This window comes from Schistocerca cancellata, chromosome 11 (genome assembly GCF_023864275.1).
Source record: "Schistocerca cancellata isolate TAMUIC-IGC-003103 chromosome 11, iqSchCanc2.1, whole genome shotgun sequence".
Taxonomy (NCBI): domain Eukaryota; kingdom Metazoa; phylum Arthropoda; class Insecta; order Orthoptera; family Acrididae; genus Schistocerca; species Schistocerca cancellata.
The window spans coordinates 128,544,882-128,564,957 of NC_064636.1; positions in this window are offsets into that span (position 1 = coordinate 128,544,882).

Genomic DNA, 20,076 nt, shown 5'->3' on the forward strand with positions numbered 1-20,076 from the left:
TTTTACTCATTATTATACTTCAACAAAACAGAGACTCAAGAAACAGAATTAATTACGAATATTTTCGAGATAACGACAGAGTAAATAAACATCAAACAATCGACAATCACACCAGCGATATATATTGAACCATCACATGTTAGCCACAACACATACTTTATCTCACATCACTAAAATGTACCTGATGAACACGGACGTTAATAATAATACCATTTGACAGCAGTTTAACAGCGCCACAGTGGGTCACGCCCATGTAGAACACATTTCAAATAAAATTCAAAAATAGTTGTAGTCTTCGGAATTGAATAAATTATATATCTATTAAAAGGTAATAGTCTGCAGATTCAGAAAACGCAAAAAAGTAAAAATTGAACTTTTCATGATTTTGAGCCTTTCCGGAGCCCCTTAAAACTGTGTGCCGGACCGGTTGGTAGACTACTTGCCCTCGAAAGGCAAAGGTCCCCAGTTCGAGTCTCGGTCCGGCACACAGTTTTAATGTGCCAGAAAGTTTCAAAATATTTCGCTCGCCAGCAATACACACTAATGGAACGAATCGGGAGTTTGACATTGAAACAGAAATAAAAATATCTGTTATTGCCAGATGAACGTGTTAAAATGTCACCTGTTCAATGTTGCTCGATTCTACACTCCAGAACACACGCGATCATTTCGTGTTTTTCACTCCACTCAAGAATATGAGCTGTAGAGCCACACGACCAGCTTCCTCAAGACAGTTTTTACAAGGAGGATACGCCCTCTATCAAGAACGCGGTGAACTAAAGGCGAAACTTCTCTAAAAAAATGTTGCTCCATCAGCCGGTATTTGAAAAGTTCTAGGGTACTTAATGAAATCGAAATCAGTAGCGATGATTTTCCGACATGGTACGCTACTAACGGTACGATGGACAAGTGACTGATGCAGTAATCTTTTTTTGTATCAAAATAGAAAGATAGATGAGTGCTAAGAATTTCTACATTTATACGTGCACCCAGAAAACCAGATTTGGTGTGCGCTGGAGGGTACTTCTCGCAACTTTTTGTCCTCGGTAGGAACTGAAGTTTCGCCCATTTTCTCGCTGTGATCATTTCGCGATACGCGCGTGTGAGCAAGTCGGGTGTTACCCAACCCTTTGCGTGACGTACGCTCTCCGATTTGCGCCAGTAGATTTCTCTCTGATGCGCAATGCCTCTCTTGTAACACCCGCCAAACGAGTTTGCTAAGCAACTCCGTAACACTCCCACACTTACTACCGACAGCCGATGTTCCTGAACAACCTTCGAGAACTGAACAGGAGTGGGGGAAGTGATAGTGGTTCAGACAGTACCCTACACCAGAGACCTTTGGCGCCAGCTCACACGCGCCGTACAGAAGACGACAAAGGGGGCGTTGAAGAGAGAGGGACAACCCCCCCGGCATTTAAGTGCCTCCACTTTCCGCCTCAGTTACACGACTCGCACACATTTGCAAAACGTCCACGCTCTTACATGGCTTACACTAGACTCAGACAGCTGGCGACTCCGTCCCGGGGAGTTGTGGGTGGCGACAGGAAGGCCAAACGGCCACCCTCTGCCACTGAGACTGCCAAATTAATAGTAAAGCCCAGACCCAACGGTAGCTGGAGCGGGATCCGGATTCAAGAACAACAGTTAATTTGATATCAATATTTACATCAAAAGTGGGCTTAGGGTCCAATCACCCTGTTACTGAGGTCGACTGCACGCGAGCACTCGATCTGCTACTTGGTGTTGTTTTCCCTGAACTGTTGACAGCTTTGTTACCATTGGTCGCATTCTCTAAGGGCCTTCTGTGTGTGCCAGTTCCCAATCCTCATGTGTAAATAGTAAGCTCGAAACGGATTGTAACGTTCCTGTGGACCACATGACAAGTTAAAGAGGTCTAAGTTGATCGTTGTGGGAAGTTAAAAATTGCCTAAAAATAGATAAATACGACGTGGAATCTCTAATGAAGCCAGTCATAGCATGAAGCCAATGATAGCTGAACAGACAAATTACTTCCAATAGTCTAAAACGGAAGGCTATTACTGAATTATGTCAGAGACCTTTAAAATTAATTCGTAAGAAAGTTGGCAGCAATGGGCTTCATATTTCCAGCATACATGTTGCTAACATTAAGAAATGTGTCCGCAGCTCGTGGTCGTGCGGTAGCGTTCTCGCTTTCCACGCCCGGGTTCCCGGGTTCGATTCCCGGTGGGGTCAGGGATTTTCTCTGCCTCGTGATGCCCTGGGTGTTGTGTGACGTCCTTAGGTTAGTTAGGTTTAAGTAGTCCTAAGTTCTAGGGGACTGATGACCATAGATGTTAAGTCCCATAGTGCTCAGAGGCAGTTAAGAAATGCGTTTATGGGACGAGAAGGTCTGTTTTATTGCCATTCCCGAAACCAAAAGAGTACAGTTGCTTTTCGCCGGATATGTTTACTTTTATGTGTAAAAAAAAAAAAAGGTTCAAATGGCTCTGAGCACTATGCGACTTAACATCTGAGGTCATCAGTCCCCTAGAACTTAGAACTACTTAAACCTAACTAACCTAAGGACATCACACACACCCAAGCCCGAGGCAGGATTCGAACCTGCGACCGTAGCGGTCGCTCAGTTACAGACTGAAGCGCCTAGAACCGCTCGGCCACACCGGCCGGCTAAGTGTAAGGAATGCCATTATGTTTGTCATTAACGATCCTAATGTTCTCTGATTTTCCCCTGAAAGTTAATTACAACTGTTTTGTGATCATGACAAAATTTTTGTTAACAGTACTTTCGATTACTGCTGTAATTTTTTTATCAGTTTTTTATAATTTATATTTCAAACATTGCTCAGTCCATCCCCTAAATATTGTGTCTGTTGCCTAAAAAAAAGGCAGTTACATAAAGAAAAGTATTAACTCAATTCGTAAATTATTAAATATTAAGATTCAACGGACAATCATTCTGTCTGATCTCGAGGTAGCTATGCACAATGCAGTTAGTCGACTGTGGTCATTTTCATCTGTAGTAGGTTTCATTTGACACATATCTGGTGGAAGAAAATTCAGACGTTACTGCGTTTATTCCGATTATACAAAAAGTTATACTGTTCTAGGTAAATGGTTACACTGGGTCTTTGGTTCAGCTTTTCTCCTTCCGACAATGTTGTGGTTACTTTTGTTTAAGATTTAATGAGCATTAGATCCTAACGTAAAGCTGTTACAACTTCTGCTGATTATTTGATAACGAACATCATACACTCAGAACGTGAGTTTCCAGCGAAAATACTGTAAGTTGTGAAGGAAGAAGCCATGCTTGTGAGCCATTTTACAGGGTTTCTGACCATAATTTTCAAAGTTCAGATCCAGATATACATCATTTCGTCAACACAGTCGCTCAGACTCAGGCAGCCATGTGTGTTAGAATGAATGACGCAAACAGGTGTCACCAATCTAACAGTAATCGTGAAAAACATGTGTAGAATATCCAGGAATTGACTTTAAAGTACACTACTGGCCATTAAAATTGCTACACCACGACGATGACGTGCTACAGACGCGAAATTTAACCGACAGGAAGAAGATGCTGTTATATGCAAATGTTTAGCTTTTCAGAGCATTAACACAAGGTTGGCGCCGGTGGCGACACCTACAACGTGCTGACATGAGGAAAGTTTCCAAGTGATTTCTCATACACAAACAGCAGTTCACCGGCGTTGCCTGGTGACACATTGTTGTGAGAAGAAGAAATGCGTACCATCACGTTTCCGACTTTGATAAAGGTCGGATTGTAGCCTATCGCGATTACGGTTTATCGTATCGCGACAATGCTGCTCGCGTTGGTCGAGATCCAATGACTGTTAGCAGAATATGGAATCGGTGGGTTCAGGAGGGTAATACGGAACGCCGTGCTGCATCCCAACGGCCTCGTATCACTAGCAGTCGAGATGACAGACGTCTTATCTGAATGCCTGTAACGGATCGTGCAGCCACGTCTCGATCCCTGAGTCAACAGTTGGGGACGTTTGCAAGACGACATCCATGTGGAACAACAGTAGACGACGTTTGCAGCAGCATGTAGTATCAGCTCGGAGATCATGGCTGCGGTTACCCTTGACGCTGCATCAGAGAGTACTCAACAACGAACCTGGGTACACGAATGGCCAAAGTTATTTTATCGGATGAATCCAGGTTCTGGTTACAACATCATGATGGTCGCATCCGTGTTTGAAGACATCGCGGTGAGCGCATGTTGGAAGCGTGTATTCGTGATCGCCATACTGGCGTATCACCCGGCGTGATGGTATGGGGTGCCATTGGTTACACCACTCGGTCACCTCTTTTTCGCATTGACGTCACTTTGAACAGTGGACGTTACATTTCAGATGTGTTACGACCCGTGGCTCTACCCTTCATTCGATCCCTGTGAAACCCTCGATTTCAGCAGGATAATGGACGACCGCATGTTGCAGGTCCTGTACTGGCGTTTCTGGATACAGAAAATGTTCGAGTGCTGCCCTGGCCAGCACATTCTCCACATCTCTCACCAACTGAAAACGTCTGGTCAATGGTGGCCGAGCAACTGGCTCGTCACAATACGCCAGTCACTACTCTTGATGAACTGTGGTACCGTGTTGAGGCTGCATGGGCAGTTGTACCTGTACACGGCATCCGATCTCTGTTTGCCTCAATGCTCAGGCGTATCAAGGCCGTTATTACGGCCAGAGGCGGTTGTTCTGGGTACTGAATTCTCAGGATCTATGCACCAAAATTCCGTGAAAAAAATAATCTCATTTCAGTTTTAGTATAATATATTTGTCCAATGGATACCCGTTTATCATCTGCATTTCTTCTTGGTGTAGCAATTTTAATGTGGAGTAGTGTACATAAATACAGGGCTATTACAAATGAGTGAAGCAATTTCATAAATTCACTGTAGTTCCATTCATTGACATATGGTCACGACACACTACAGATACGTAGAAAAACTCATGAAGTTTTGTTCGGCTGAAGCCGCACTTCAGGTTTCTGCTGCCAGAGCGCTCGAGAGCGCAGTGAGACAAAATGGCGACAGGAGCCGAGAAAGCGTATGTCGTGCTTGAAATGCACTCACATCAGTCAGTCATAACAGTGCAACGACACTTCAGGACGAAGTTCAGCAAAGATCCACCAACTGCTAACTCCATTGGCGGTGGTATGCGCAGTTTAAAGCTTCTGGATGCATCTGTAAGGGGAAATCAACGGGTCGGCCTGCAGTGAGCGAAGAAACGGTTGAACGCGTGCGGGCAAGTTTCACGCGTAGCCCGCGGAAGTCGACGAATAAATTGGCTCATGCCACAACTGGAGACCGACAGCGCAGACTTCATCTTTCAACAGGCTGGTGCTCCTTGGTGCTCCACCGCACTTCCATCATGATGTTCGGCATTTCTTACACAGGAGATTGGAAAACCGATGGATCGGTCGTGGTGGAGATCATGATCAACAATTCATGTCATGGCCTCCACGCTCTCCCGACTTAACCCCATGCGATTTCTTTCTGTGGGGTTATGTGAAAGATTCAGTGTTTAAACCTCCTCTACCAAGAAACGTGCCAGAACTGCGAGCTCGCATCAACGATGCTTTCGAACTCATTGATGGGGACATGCTGCGCCGAGTGTGGGTGGAACTTGTCTATTGGCTTGATGTCTGCCGAATCACTAAAGGGGCACATATCGAACATTTGTGAATGCCTAAAAAAACTTTTTGAGTTTTTGTATGTGTGTGGAAAGCATTGTGAAAATATCTCAAATAATAAAGTTATTGTAGAGCTGTGAAATCGCTTCAATCATTTGTAATAACCCTGTAGAAGTATGTATGACATGTTTGAAATTTTGAACACTTTTTTTATTATTATCATAAAGAATAAAAGGAGTTTCCGTGTTTTTTTAATACCTAGGAGAATAACCCAGTTACCTGTTTCGAAAACTGACCACGTGTGTGTTTGATCACTTCAAGAGCAGCTAAAATTTGGGGCCTGTGCACGGTCGGGTTGCCCCGGCGCCGCTACTGCCTATTTGTGTGTGTGTGTGTGTGTGTGTGTGTGTGTGTGCGTGTGTGTGTGTGTGTGTGATGGCATCGATCCACCGCCACCGCCACCCCCGCTGCTTCCGCCCCCACAGCCCCCACCTCGCAGCCGCCCCTTCAGGGTCGGTGTCTGCAGTTCTCGGCAGCTGCGCTTATTGCCAGCACCACCCTGGGAAGCATTCGCTCCGACCACCTGCGGTTGCCCAGGCTACACGGGCCACGCCACCAGCAGTGTATGCGCCGTACAGTACGCAGCTGCGCGCGAGAAACAGGTAGCTGCAGCTACGGCGGTGGCGGCAAAACTCTCTGCCCAGAGCTTCACAACTCAGCCCGGGAACAACGATCGTGTCAAGCACACCTCCCTCCCCTTTCCACACACAGTGTCTTCAAATTAGCAAGCCACAGCCGCACAGCTAGTGTTCCTTTCTACACAGCGTGGTCCATTGATCGCGACCGGGCCAAATATCTCACGAAATAAGCGTCAAACGAAAAAACAACTACAAAGAACGGAACTCGTCTAGCTTGAAGGGGGAAAACAGCTGGCGCTACGGTTGGCCCGCTAGATGGCGCTGCCATAGGTCAAACGGATATCAACTGCGTTTTTTTAAAATAGGAACCCCCATTTTTTATTACATATTCGTGTAGAACGTTAAGAAATACGAATGTTTTAGTTGGAGCACTTTTTTCGCTTTGTGATAGACGACGCTGTAACAGTCACAAACGTATAAGTGCGTGGTATCACGTAACATTCCGACAGTGCGGACGGTATTTGCTTTGTGATACATTACTCGTGTTAAAATGGACCCTTTACCAAATGCGGAAATGGTTGATGTATGGCTATTGTGATCAAAATTCCCAACGGGCGTGTGCTATGTATGCTGCTCGGTATCCTGGACGACATCATCCAAGTGTCCGGACCGTTCGCCGGATAGTTACGTTATTTAAGGAAACAGGAAGTGTTCAGCCAGATGTGAAACGTCAAACGCGACCTGCAACAAATGATGATGCCCAAGTAAGTGATAAAGCTGCTGTTGCGGCTAATCAACACATCAGTAGCAGACAAATTGCGCGAGAATCCGGAATCTCTAAAACGTCGGTGTTGAGAATGCTACATCAACATCGATTGCGCCCGTACCATATTTCTATGCACCAGGAATTGCATGGCGACGACTCTGAACGTCGTGTACAGTTCTGCACAAGAGAAATTACGGGACGATGACAGATTTTTTGCACGCGTTGTATTTAGCGACGAAACGTCATTCGCCAACAGCGCTAAAGTAAACCGGCATAATATGCGCTGTTGGGCAACGGAAAATCCACGATGGCTGCGACAAGTGGAACATCAGCGACCTTGGCGGGTTAATGTATGGTGTGGTATTATGGGAGGAAGGATAATTGGCCCCCATTTTATCGATGGCAATCTAAATGGTGCAATGTATGCTGATTTCCTACGTAATGTTCTACCGATGTTACTACAAGATGTTTCACTGCATGACAGAATGGCGATGTACTTCCAACATGATGGATGTCCGGCACATAGCTCGCGTGCGGTTGAAGCGGTATTGAATAGCATATTTCATGACAGGTGGATTGGGCGTCGAAGCACCATACCGTGGCCCGCACGTTCACCGGATCTGACATCCCCGGATTTCTTTCTGTGGGGAAAGTTGAGGGATATTTGCTATCGTGCTCCACCGACAACACACGTCAGCTCATTGTCAATGCATGTGCGAACTTTACGAAGGCAAACTACTCGCTGTTGAGACGAATGTCGTTACACATATTGCCAAATGCATTGAAGTTGACGGACGTCATTTTTAGCATTTATAACATTAATGTCGTATTTACAGGTAATCACGCTGTAACAGAATGCGTTCTCAGAAATGATAAGTTCACAAAGGTACATGTATCACAATCGAACAACTGAAATAAAATGCTCAAACGTAGCTACGTTCTGTATTTTAATTTAAAGAAACCTACCTGTTACCAACTGTTCGTCTAACCTTGTGACCCATATGTTTGTGACTATTACAGCGCCATCTGTCACAAAGCGAAACAGTGGTTCGCATAAAACATACATATTTCTTTACGTACTACACGAATATGAAATAAAAAACGGGGATTCCTATTTAAAAAAACGCAGTTTATATCCGTTTGACCTATTCAGCGCCATCTAGCGGGCCAACTATAGCGCCATCTGGTTTCCCCCTTCAAGCTAGACAGGTTTCGTTCTTTGTAGTTTCTTTAGTTTGACGCTTATTTCGTGAGATATTTGGCCCAGCCACGATCAATGGACCACCGTGTATATCGTAAAGCCGGTCCACGTAAAGGTTACACACCAATTCCGTAGGCAGTGCTCCACAACAATCAAAAGACAGAAAACTGACATCTTTAAAACACCAAAAGTAAGTATATTTGTTTATTTACGCTCCTGTTTCACCTGGCAGGATTACATTTAACCCGACATCCTTTAATTGGTTCGGCACTGCGACACGTGCATCACACGGACAGTACAAAGTAGTACAAAACAAACAGACACCTGGTCAGCCAGGACAATGTGAGACCTAACGCTGCCTGCCGGAGTTGTAGCCAGATGTTGTAGCAAGGAAACTGTACAACCAGATCACAGATGGAGAATCATGCTATTGACAGCACGCTCCACAAACGTAGATAGCCCACTAGCACAAGTCCCTTCGACAAAGTGCAGATTTTTATGGCCTGGGGTGTAGGAAGGTACAATTCACAGACTGAGAAACTGGTCATCCGCCATCCGTTAACCACAGGCTTTCGTTGATGTTTTAGGCACCTTCTTCTGTCCCACTGTTGAAGAGCAATTCGGGGACGGGGACTGCATCTTTCACCATAATGGCGCAGTGGTTACACGGCAATAACATCCCTGTAGTGGACTGGCCTGCACACAGTCCTGACCTGAATCCTATAGAACACCTTTGGGATGTTTTGGAAATTCCGACTTCGCTCCAGGCATCACCAACGGACATCGATACCTCGCTACCTCTACTCAATGGAGCCGCGCGGGTTAGCCGAGCGGTCTCAGGCGCTGCAGTCATGGACTGTGCGGCTGATCCCAGGGGAGGTTCGAGTCCTCCCTCGGACATGGGTGTGTGTGTGTTTGTCCTCAGGATAATTTAGGTTAAGTAGTGTGTAAGCTTAGGGACTAATGACCGTAGCAGTTAAGTCCCATAAGATTTCACACACACTTAAACATTTTTTTCTCCTCAATGGAGAACCGCGTGAAGAATGGACTGCCATTCCCCAAGAAACCTCCCAGCACTGAACGTATGCCTCGAGCGCGGAAGGTGTCATCAAGGCTAACGGTGGTCCAACACCATACTGTATTCCAGCATTACCGATGGAGGGCGCCAAGAACTTGTAAGTCATTTTCAGCCAATGTTCGGATACTTTTGATCACATGGTGTAAATTTATATAAATTCAGTGGATGCGTTAGGCAACATTTTTTTAACGTAACACTTAGCGATTGTGTGCGAATGATTGACGGCAAAGTCACTCTGAACATTACTGAGAACCGTTATTTATCTTCAGTTTCATTTACAAATACTCAGATGCGGTTTAAATTAATTTACATCACCACAGCAAAAGAACTTCCCGCATTTACAGGGTGTTTCAAAAATGACCGGTATATTTGAAACGGCAATACAAACTAAACGAGCAGCGATAGAAATACACCGTTTGTTGCAATATGCTTGGGACAACAGTACATTTTCAGGCAGACAAACAATCGAAATTACAGTAGTTACAATTTTCAACAACAGATGGCGCTGCGGTCTGGGAAACTCTATAGTACGATATATTCCACATATCCACCATGCGTAGCAATAATATGGCGTAGTCTCTGAATGAAATTACCCGAAACCTTTGACAACGTGTCTGGGGGAATGGCTTCACATGCAGATGAGATGTACTGCTTCAGCTGTTCAATTGTTTCTGGATTCTGGCGGTACACCTGGTCTTTAACGTGTCCCCACAGAAAGAAGTCACAGGGGTTCATGTCTGGCGAATAGGGAGGCCAATCCACGCCGCCTCCTGTATGTTTCGGATAGCCCAAAGCAATCACACGATCATCGAAATATTCCTTCAGGAAATTAAAGACGTCGGCCGTGCGATGTGGCCGGGCACCATCTTGCATAAACCACGAGGTGTTCGCAGTGTCGTCTAAGGCAGTTTGTACCGCCACAAATTCACGAAGAATGTCCAGATAGCGAGATGCAGTAATCGTTTACGATCTGAAAAATGGGCCAATGGTTCCTTTGGAGAAATGGCGGCCCGGACCAGTACTTTTTGAGGATGCAGGGACGATGGGTCTGCAACATGGGGCTTTTCGGTTCCCCATATGCGCCAGTTCTGTTTATTGACGAAGCCGTCCAGGTAAAAATAAGCTTCGTCAGTAAACCAAATGCTGCCGACATGCATATCGCCGTCATCAATCCTGTGCACTATATCGTTAGCGAATGTCTCTCGTGCAGCAATGGTAGCGGCGCTGAGGGGTTGCTGCGTTTGAATTTTGTATGGATAGAGGTGTAAACTCTGGCGCATAAGACGATACGTGGACGTTGGCGTCATTTGGACCGCAGCTGCAACACGGCGAACGGAAACCTGAGGCCGCTGTTGGATCGCCTGCTGCACTAGCTGCGCGTTGCCCTCTGTGGTTGCCATACGCGGTCGCCCTACCTTTCCGGCACGTTCATCCGTCACGTTCCCAGTCCGTTGAAATTTTTCAAACAGATCCTTTATTGTATCGCTTTTCGGTCCTTTGGTTACATTAAACCTCCGTTGAAAACTTCGTCTTGTTGCAACAACACTGTGTTCTAGGTGGTGGAATTCCAGCACCAGAAAAATCCTCTGTTCTAAGGAATAAACCATGTTGTCCACAGCACACTTGCACGTTGTGAACAGCACACGCTTACAGCAGAAAGACGACGTACAGAATGGCGCACCCACAGTCTGTGTTGTCTTCTATATCTTTCACATCACTTGCAGCGCCATCTGTTGTTGAAAATTGTAACTACTGTAATTTCGAAAGTTTGTCCGCCTGAAAATGTACTGTTGTCCCAAGCATATTGCAACAAACGGTGTATTTCTATCGCTGCTCGTTTAGTTTTTATTGCCGTTTCAAATATACCGGTCATTTTTGAAACACCCTGTAAGTTCGTGTTCGATGGTAGGGAAGCACTGGCAATTGAATATACCCGCAATTTTAAGGACTTCACTTCAAATTTTTAGCGTGAGGAATCGGCACATACACACACACACACACACACACACACACAGTTTTCAGTTACTGAGTTTAAAAGTTGCTTAGTGTGAGGGCTGGTGCGACGAGTCGCGCGCCCTGTTACAGCAGGTGGGCGTTCCCGCACGCCTCCGTCTGCTGCTGGAGACGGACGCAGAGCCAGGTTGGAGGTTGGAGGTTCGAAGCCGCTGGGGGCGCTGCTGAGCTCCGCCGCTATACCTACGTGAGGCTCCCATCCTCTCGGTTGTAGCACCAGAAGACGGCGAGAGCAAAGCGCAGGTTTTAAATTCCGCATTTAACAAATCGTACAGCAGCCGAATCGTACAAACACACCGTCGCTTAGCCTTCACACAGACAGCCGTATTGACGACGTAGTAGTAGTCATAAAGTATCCCTGGTGTAAGGGAATAACTCAGACAGTTGAAAGGAAATGAATAGACAGGCCCTGACGGAATACGAATTCAATTTTACTAAAATTACTCTGCACCATTAGCTCTACGTAGCTTTCATTTATTGCGGATCTCTCGCAGAGCGCAAAGTGCCGAGCGATTGGAAAAAGCGCAGGTGACTCACGTATATATTGCTGTTGTTGTGGTCTTCAGTCCTGAGACTGGTTTGATGCAGATCTCCATGCTACTCTATCCTGTGCAAGCTTCTTCATCTCCCAGTACCTACTGCCGCCTACATCCTTCTGAATCTGCTTAGTGTATTCGTCTCTTGGTCTCCCTCTACGATTTTTACCCTCCACGCTGCCTCCAATAATAAACTGGTGATCCCACGATGTCTCAGAACATGTCCTACCAACCGATCCCTTCTTCTAGTCAAGTTGTGCCACAAGCTCCTCATCTCCCCTATTCTATCCAATACCTTCTCATTAGTAATGTGATCTACCCATCTAAACTTCAGCATTCTACTGTAGCACCACTTTTCGAAAGCTTCTATTCTCTTCTTGTCTAAACTATTCATCGTCCACGTTTCACTTCCATACATGGCTACATTCCATACAAATACTTTCAGAAACGACTTCTTGAAATTTAAATCTACACTCGATGTTCACAAATTTTTCTTCTTCAGAAACGCTTTCCTTGCCATTGCCAGTCTATATTTTATATCCTCTCTAATTCGACCATCATCAGTTATTTTGCTCCCCAAATAGTAAAACTCCTTTACTACTTTAAGTGTCTCACTTCCTAATCTAATTCCCTCAGCATCACCCGACTTAATTCGACTACATTCCATTATCCTCGTTTTGCTTTTGTTGATGTTCATCTTATATCCTCCTTTCAAGACACTGTCCATTCCGTTCAACTGCTCTTCCAAGTCCTTTGCTGTCTCTCACAGAATTACAACGTCATCGACGAACCTCAAAGTTTTTTCTTCTCCATGGATTTTAATTCCTACTCCAAACTTTTCTTTTGTTTCCTTTATTGCTTGCTCAATATACAGATTGAATAACATCGGGGATAGGCTACAACCCTGTCTCACTCCCTTCCCAACCACTGCTTCCCTTTCATACCACTCGACTCTTATGACTGCCATCTGGTTTCTGTACAAATTGTAAATAGCCTTTCGCTCCCTGTATTTTACCCCTGCCACCTTCAGAATTTGAAAGAGATTATTCCAATCAACATTGTCAAAAGCTTTCTCTAAGTCTGCGAATGCTAAAAACAAAGGTTTCCTTCTAAGATAAGTCGTAGGGTCAGTATTGCCTCACGTGGTCCAATATTTCTACGGAATCCAAACTGATCTTCCCCGACGTTCGCTTCTATCAGTTTTTCCATTCGCCTGTAAAGAATTCGCGTTAGTATTTTGCAGCTGTGACTTATTAACTTTCACATCGGTCAACACCTGCTTTCTTTGGGATTAGAATTATTATATTCTTCTTGAAGTCTGAGGGCATTTCTCCTGTCTCATACATCTGGCTCACAAGATGGTAGAGTTTTCTCAGGACTGGCTCTCCCAAGGCTGTTCTAATGGAATGTTGTTTACTCTGGGGGCATGGTTTCGACTCGGGTCTTTCAGTGCTCTGTCAAACTCTTCACGCAGTATTATACCTCCGATTTCATCTTCATCTACCTCCTCTTCCATTTCCATAATATTGTCCTTAAGTACATCGCCCTTGTATAGACCCTCTATATACTCCTTCTACCTTTCTGCTATCCCTTCTTTGCTTAGAATTGGGTTTCCATCAAAGCTCTTGATATTCATGCAATTGGTTCTCCTTTCTCCAAAGGTCTCCTTCATTTTCCTGTAGACAGTATCTACCTTACCCCTAGTGAGATAAGCCTCTACATCCTTACATTTGTCCTCTAGCCATGTATGCTTAGCCATTTTGCACTTCCTGTCGATATCATTTTTGAGACGTTTGTATTCCTTTTTGCCTGCTTCATTTACTGCATTTTTATATTTTCTCCTTTCATCAATTAAATTCAGTATTTCTTCTGTCACCCAAGGATTTCTACTAGCCCTTGTCTTTTTACCTACTTGATTCTCTGCTGCCCTCACTACTTCATCCCTCAAAGCTACCCATTCTTCTTCTACTGTATTTCTTTCCCCCATTCTTGTCAATTGTTCCCTTATGCTCTTCCTGAAACTCTGTACAACTTCTGGTTTAGTCAGTTTGTCCAGGTTCCACTCCTATTAAATTCCCGCCTTTTTGCAGTTTATTCAGTATTAATGAAAGCTTATAACCAACAGATTGTGGTCAGAGTCCACATCTGCTCCTGGAAATGTCTTACAATTTAAAACCTGGTTCCTAAATCTCTGTCTTACCATTATATAATCTATCTGAAACCTATCAATGTCTCCAGGCTTCTTCCATGTATACAACCTCCTTTTATGATTCTTGAACCAAGTGTTAGCTATGATGAAGCTGTGCTCATTGCAAATTTGTATCAGGTGGCCTCCTCTTTCATTTCTTCCCCCCAATCCATATTTACCTACTACGTTTCCTTCTCTTCCTTTTCCTACTATCGAATTCCAGTCACCCATGACTATTAAATTTTCGTCTCCTTTCACTATCGGAATAATATCTTTTACCTCATCATACATTTCTTCAATTTCTTCGTCATCTGCAGAGCTAGTTGGCATATACACTTGTACTACTGTCGTAGGCCTGGGCTTCGTGTCTATCTTGGCCACAATAATGTGTTCATTATGCTGTTTACAGTAGCTTACCCCAACTCCAATCTTTTTATTCATTATTAAACCTACTCCTGTATTTCCCCTATTTGATTTTGTATCAACCCTGTATTTTCCTGACCGAAAGTCTTGTTCCTCCTGCCACTGAACTTGGCCAATTCCCACTATATCTAACTTTAACCTATCCATTTCCCTTTTTAAATTTTCTAACCTACCTGCCCGATTAAGGGATCTGCCATCCCACGCTCCGATCCGTAGAACGCCAGTTTTCTTTCTCCTGATAACAATGTCCTCTTGAGTAGTTCCTGCCCGGAGATCCGAATGGGGGACTATTTTACCTCCGGAATATTTTACCCAAGAGGACGCCTTCGTTATTTAATCATACAGTTAAGCTGCATGCCCTCGGGAAGAATTACGGCCGTAGTTTCCCCTTGCTTTCAGGCGTTCGCAGTTCCAGAACAGGAAGGCCATTTTGGTTAGTGTTACACGCATATGTGAGAACCGTGAAACAGATGACCCGCAAAATTGCAGACCAATATCTTTAACATAAGTGTGTCGCAGAATCGTTCAACATATTGTCAGTTCGAATGTACACTGAGGAGCGAAAGAAACTGGTACACCTCCCCAATATGATGTAGGGCCCCGCGAGCACGTAGAAGTGAACAACGCGACGTGGCAACGACTCGACGAATGTCTGAAGTTGCGCTGGAGGAAACTGACGTCATGAATCCTGCAGGGCTGTCCATAAATTCGTTAGAGTATGAAGAGGTGGAGATCTCTTCTGAAAACACGTTGCAATGTGTTCCAGATATGCTCAATAATGTTCATGTCTGGGATGTTTGGTCGCCAGCGGAACTGTTTAAACTCAGAAGAGTGTTCCTGAAGCCACTCTGTAGTGATTCTGGACGTGTGGGGTGACGCATTGTCCTGCTGGAATTGACCAAGTCCGTCGGAATGCACAATGGACATGAACAGATACAGGTGACCTGACAGGAAGCTCATATATGTGTCACCTGCCAGAGTCGTATGTAGACGTATCAGGGATCCCATATCAGTCCAACTGCACCCACCCCGCACCATTACACAACCTCCACTAACTCGACAGTACCCTGCTGTCTTTCAGGGTCCACGAATTTATGAGGTTTTCTCTACACCCATACACGTCCATCAGCTGGATACAATTTGAAACGACGCTCGTCAGGCCAGGGATCATGTTTCCAGTCATCGATACACCATTGTCGGTGTTGAGGGGACAAGACGAGGCGTTGAATGCTTCCCACGCTGACACTTGTTTATGGCCCAGGATTGAAAACTTCAGTAATTTGCGGGAGGGGTGCACCTCTGCCACGTTGAACCACTCTCTTCAGTCGTCCTTGGTCCCGTTCTTGAAGGATCTCTTTCTGGCCGCAGTGATGTCAGACATTTGATGTTTTCCCGGGTTCCTGATATTCACGGTACACTCCTGAAATTGTCGTACGGGAAAATCCCCACTTGGTCGCTACCTCGGAGATCCTGTGTCCCATCGCTCGTGCGCCACGTTCAAACTGACTTGAATCTTGATAAGCTGCATTGTAGCAGCATTAACCGATCTAACAACTGCACCAGACACTTGTGGTATACAGGCGATGGCGGACGCAGCGCCTTATTCTGCCTGTTAACATATCTCTGTATTTGGATACGCATGCCTGTACCAGTTTCTTTGGTGCTTAAGTATAATAAACTTCGTTGAGAGGGTAAGGCTTCAGCCTAAAAATCAGCACGGTTTTAAGAGGTATCGCTCGAGCGAAACTGACCTATTCCTTTTCTCACGTGATATAGTGCGAACGGTGTAAGAAGGCTGACAGGCGAGTCCCATACTTTAGATTTCCGTAAAGTATTTGACACGGTGCCACTATGCCGAGCTCTACAGATTCCCAGGTATGTGGGTGGCTGGAAGAGGCCTTGAGTACGTTGTCCTCGACGGTGAGTGTTCATTAGACATCGCCAGGTGTGCCCCAGCAAAGTGTGATAGCACCGCTGCTGTTCTCTGTATACATCAAAGAACTGGTGCATAGGCTGAGCAGCAATCTGATGACGCTGTGGTGTACGGTATGGTGTCGAAGTTGAGTGGCTGTAGGATGGCGCAAGGTGATAGGCAAAATTACTAGGTGGTGACTCAATAACAGCTAGCGCTAAATGTAGAAAATTGAAAGTCAAAGTGAATGAGGGGGAGAAACAGTACCGTTATGTTCGAATACAGCATTAGTAGTGTCGATGTGAAGGAATATGAAATGGAATGAGCATGTAAGGAATGTAGTAGTGAAGGTAAATGGTCGTCTTTTGTTTATTGGGAGAATTTTAGGAAAAGAGTGCTTCATATATAAAGGAGACCGCATATACGACACTAGCACGAGCCATTGTTGAAGACTATTAGAATGATGGGGATCTGCACCACCAGGAAGACATTGTACAAATTAAGAGACATGCTGCTAGATTTGTAAGTGGCAGATTCGAAAATGGTGCAGATGTTACGGAGGTGCTTCTGGAACTCAAATGGGAACCACTGCAGGTAAGGCGACCTTCTTATGGAGGAAAAGTACGGAGGAAATGTAGAGAACGGGTGTTTAAGGCTGACTTGAGAGCGATTGTACTGCCGCTAACGTACGAGGGCTGTTCAATAGAGAATGATCATAATTTTTTTACGGTCATAATTTCTCGCGGTAAAATATTAATCTTTTGATATTCCGTTAGCTTCGTGTGCAACAAACACGCCGTAGTAGTCTCATTGTTGAGACTGCTGATTCCCGCCTGTGAGAGGCAGGCCTACTGCTGCAATGAAGCTAAGACGCGAGGAACAATATGCGGCTTTGAAATTCTGCTTTCGTCTCAACAAATCTTCAGCTGAGGCCTGTACAATGTTACAGGAGGCCTACAGTACACATGGAAGGTGGTTTAAAATGTTTAAAGAGTTAAAGAGGGGAGACAATTTCTAAGGAAGGTGGACCAGGTGCTCCAGTTACTGCTCCTACGGAAGAAGACATCAACACCACTGCTGTCGTTGTGAGAGAGGATCGACGAATTACCTTAAGGTTACTTTCTGAAATACTGAACATTTCATTGGGTCCCACCCACACGGCGGTGACAGAAAAATTACACACTACACGTGTTTGTGTGCGATGGGTTCCGAGAATGTTGAATCCTGAACAAAAGGACATTCGAGTGCAGGTCTGCATGCAGTTAAAGTTGATGTTAGACGAAGATCCGGAGTTTCTTTCAACTCTAATCACTGCTGATGAAACTTGGCTACATCGTTTTGATCCTGAAAGCAAACAGCAAAGCTCAGTGTGGATATCTCCTTCATTACCAAACCCCAAAAAAGCTGGGAAAGCTTCTGGTCATCTCATTCTTTGATATTCATGGAATGGTTTATCATCGTATTCCACCTGCACACATGTCAGTAACTGGACAATACCACAGGTATATACTGACAACATTGCAAGTTCAAATCCGGCGCAAAAGGCCACATTTCTGTGAATCAGGCGGGATGCTGTACCACGGTAATTCGCGGCCACGTATTGCCAATGCTGTTGCTGAATGTCTTGCAGAAATCAACGTGAAGTGCTTCCCTTACCCTCCCTATAGTCCGGATTTAGTCGCATGTGACTTTTTTCTGTTCCCTAATATGAACAAACGCCTTCGTGGGAGGTATTATGAATCGTCAGAAGCAGTGGTGAAGGCTGCGGAGGCGATTTTGAAGGACCTCTCAAAAAATGGTTTCCAGCTTGTATCTGAAGACTGGCAGAAACGCTGGGACAAGTGCGTAGCATTCATGGGAGACTACTTTGAGAAGGACCTTGAAAATTATGAGGATGAGTAAAGGTACGTTGTCATAAAAAAATATTATGATCATTCTTTATTGAACAGCCCTCGTACATTTGCCGCGATGACCCAGAAGATAAGATTAGAGAGAATAGCGATTGTGCGGAGGCATAGAAAGAACTGTTTACCGCCAGGTTCAAAATGGTTCAAATGGCTCTGAGCACTATGGGACTTAACTGCTTAGGTCATCGCTCCCCTAGAACTTAGAACTACTTAAACCTAATTAACCTAAGGACTTCACACACATTCATGCCCGAGGTAGGATTCGAACCTGCGACCGTAGCGGTCGCTCAGTTACAGACTGTAGCGCCTAGAACCGCTCGGCCACCCTGGCTGGAGTCACGCTACATAGAGCTCAGGAGTATAATAGCGAACTCGTGTTAGTGCCTTGGCCAGCGAATTCTCCTGATCTGAACCCAACCGAACACGTCTGGGATGCTTTTGGTGGCCAACTCTGGACCCATGAACCACCAGACTACAGTTTAGGGGAACTCCGTAACGCGTTCGTAGACACCTGTTGCCACACCCTTCGTCGTCCACATTTCCTCTCGAATCACGTAACTACGTCAGAAGCACTTCATGATATTCTCCATTCTGTTGGAGGAAGCTGCTATGCGTCCACAGCTGATAATATTTCACGAAATAAATCTCCCACACTTACACCTGACCTTGATATTTATTAATTTTATCGTAATCATTTTCGAATATTTAGGATTCCCACGCGCCATTCGAGAGTGGAATGGTAGAGAAGTTGTATGAAAATGGTTCGATGAACCCTCTGCCAAGCGCTTAAGTGTGAATTGCAGAGTAACCATGTAGACGCAGATGTAGACGTAGATTGTCACCAATAGCTACGTAATGTCGGCGATTGCTTCTTGTTTTACGGTATCTTTGGAATTGTTGGTGCTGTATCAAAACGATGAGCATCTGACAGCGAGACTGTCTCAGAAGTGAATGCTGAAAGAAAGAAGGAAAATGCAGATGTGGAAGATTCATTTCCTGAAATACAACGAATACTTCTGACTGTAGCGTTCAACAAGCACTGTTGAAGAATTCCTCTATTGTTATATTAACTATTGGCGGCAAATCGTTGAAAACACTACCGTAAAATACCTTACGGAGTGAGCTAAAGTCGAATGACGACACAAAACGCATGCCAGGCTGAGATTTATTTGGAGCCGATAACGAAATGTAACTCGTCTACAAAATAAATGGTTTTCAAAACATTCGCTGGTCCTATTCTTGAACATTGGTCATCTGTCTGGGACCCTTAGCAGGTTACCACAAGATCCAACAAGCAGTGGAGCATTTCGTCACGGTATCGTTTAGTTGTAATTCCGGTGGAGGGGGGGGGGGGGGGGGGGGGGTGGGAGAGGGAGAGAACGGACGGTGGCGTGTTGGACCCTGCAACACGTTTCAGACTTCCACCTCTAGCTGGTCCACCTCCAATACAACTTCAATATACAGGGTGATTCAAAAAGAATACCACAACTTTAAAGATGTGTATTTATTGAAAGAAACATAATATAACCTTCTGTTATACATCATTACAAAGAGTATTTAATAAGGTTTTTTTTTTCACTCAAAAACAAGTTCAGAGATGTTCAATATGGCCCCCTCCAGACACTCGAGCAATATCAACCTGATACTCCAACTCATTCCACACTCTCTGTAGCATATCAGGCGTAACAGTTTGGATAGCTGCTGTTATTTCTCGTTTCAAATCATCAATGGTGGCTGCGAGAGGTGGCCGAAACACCATATCCTT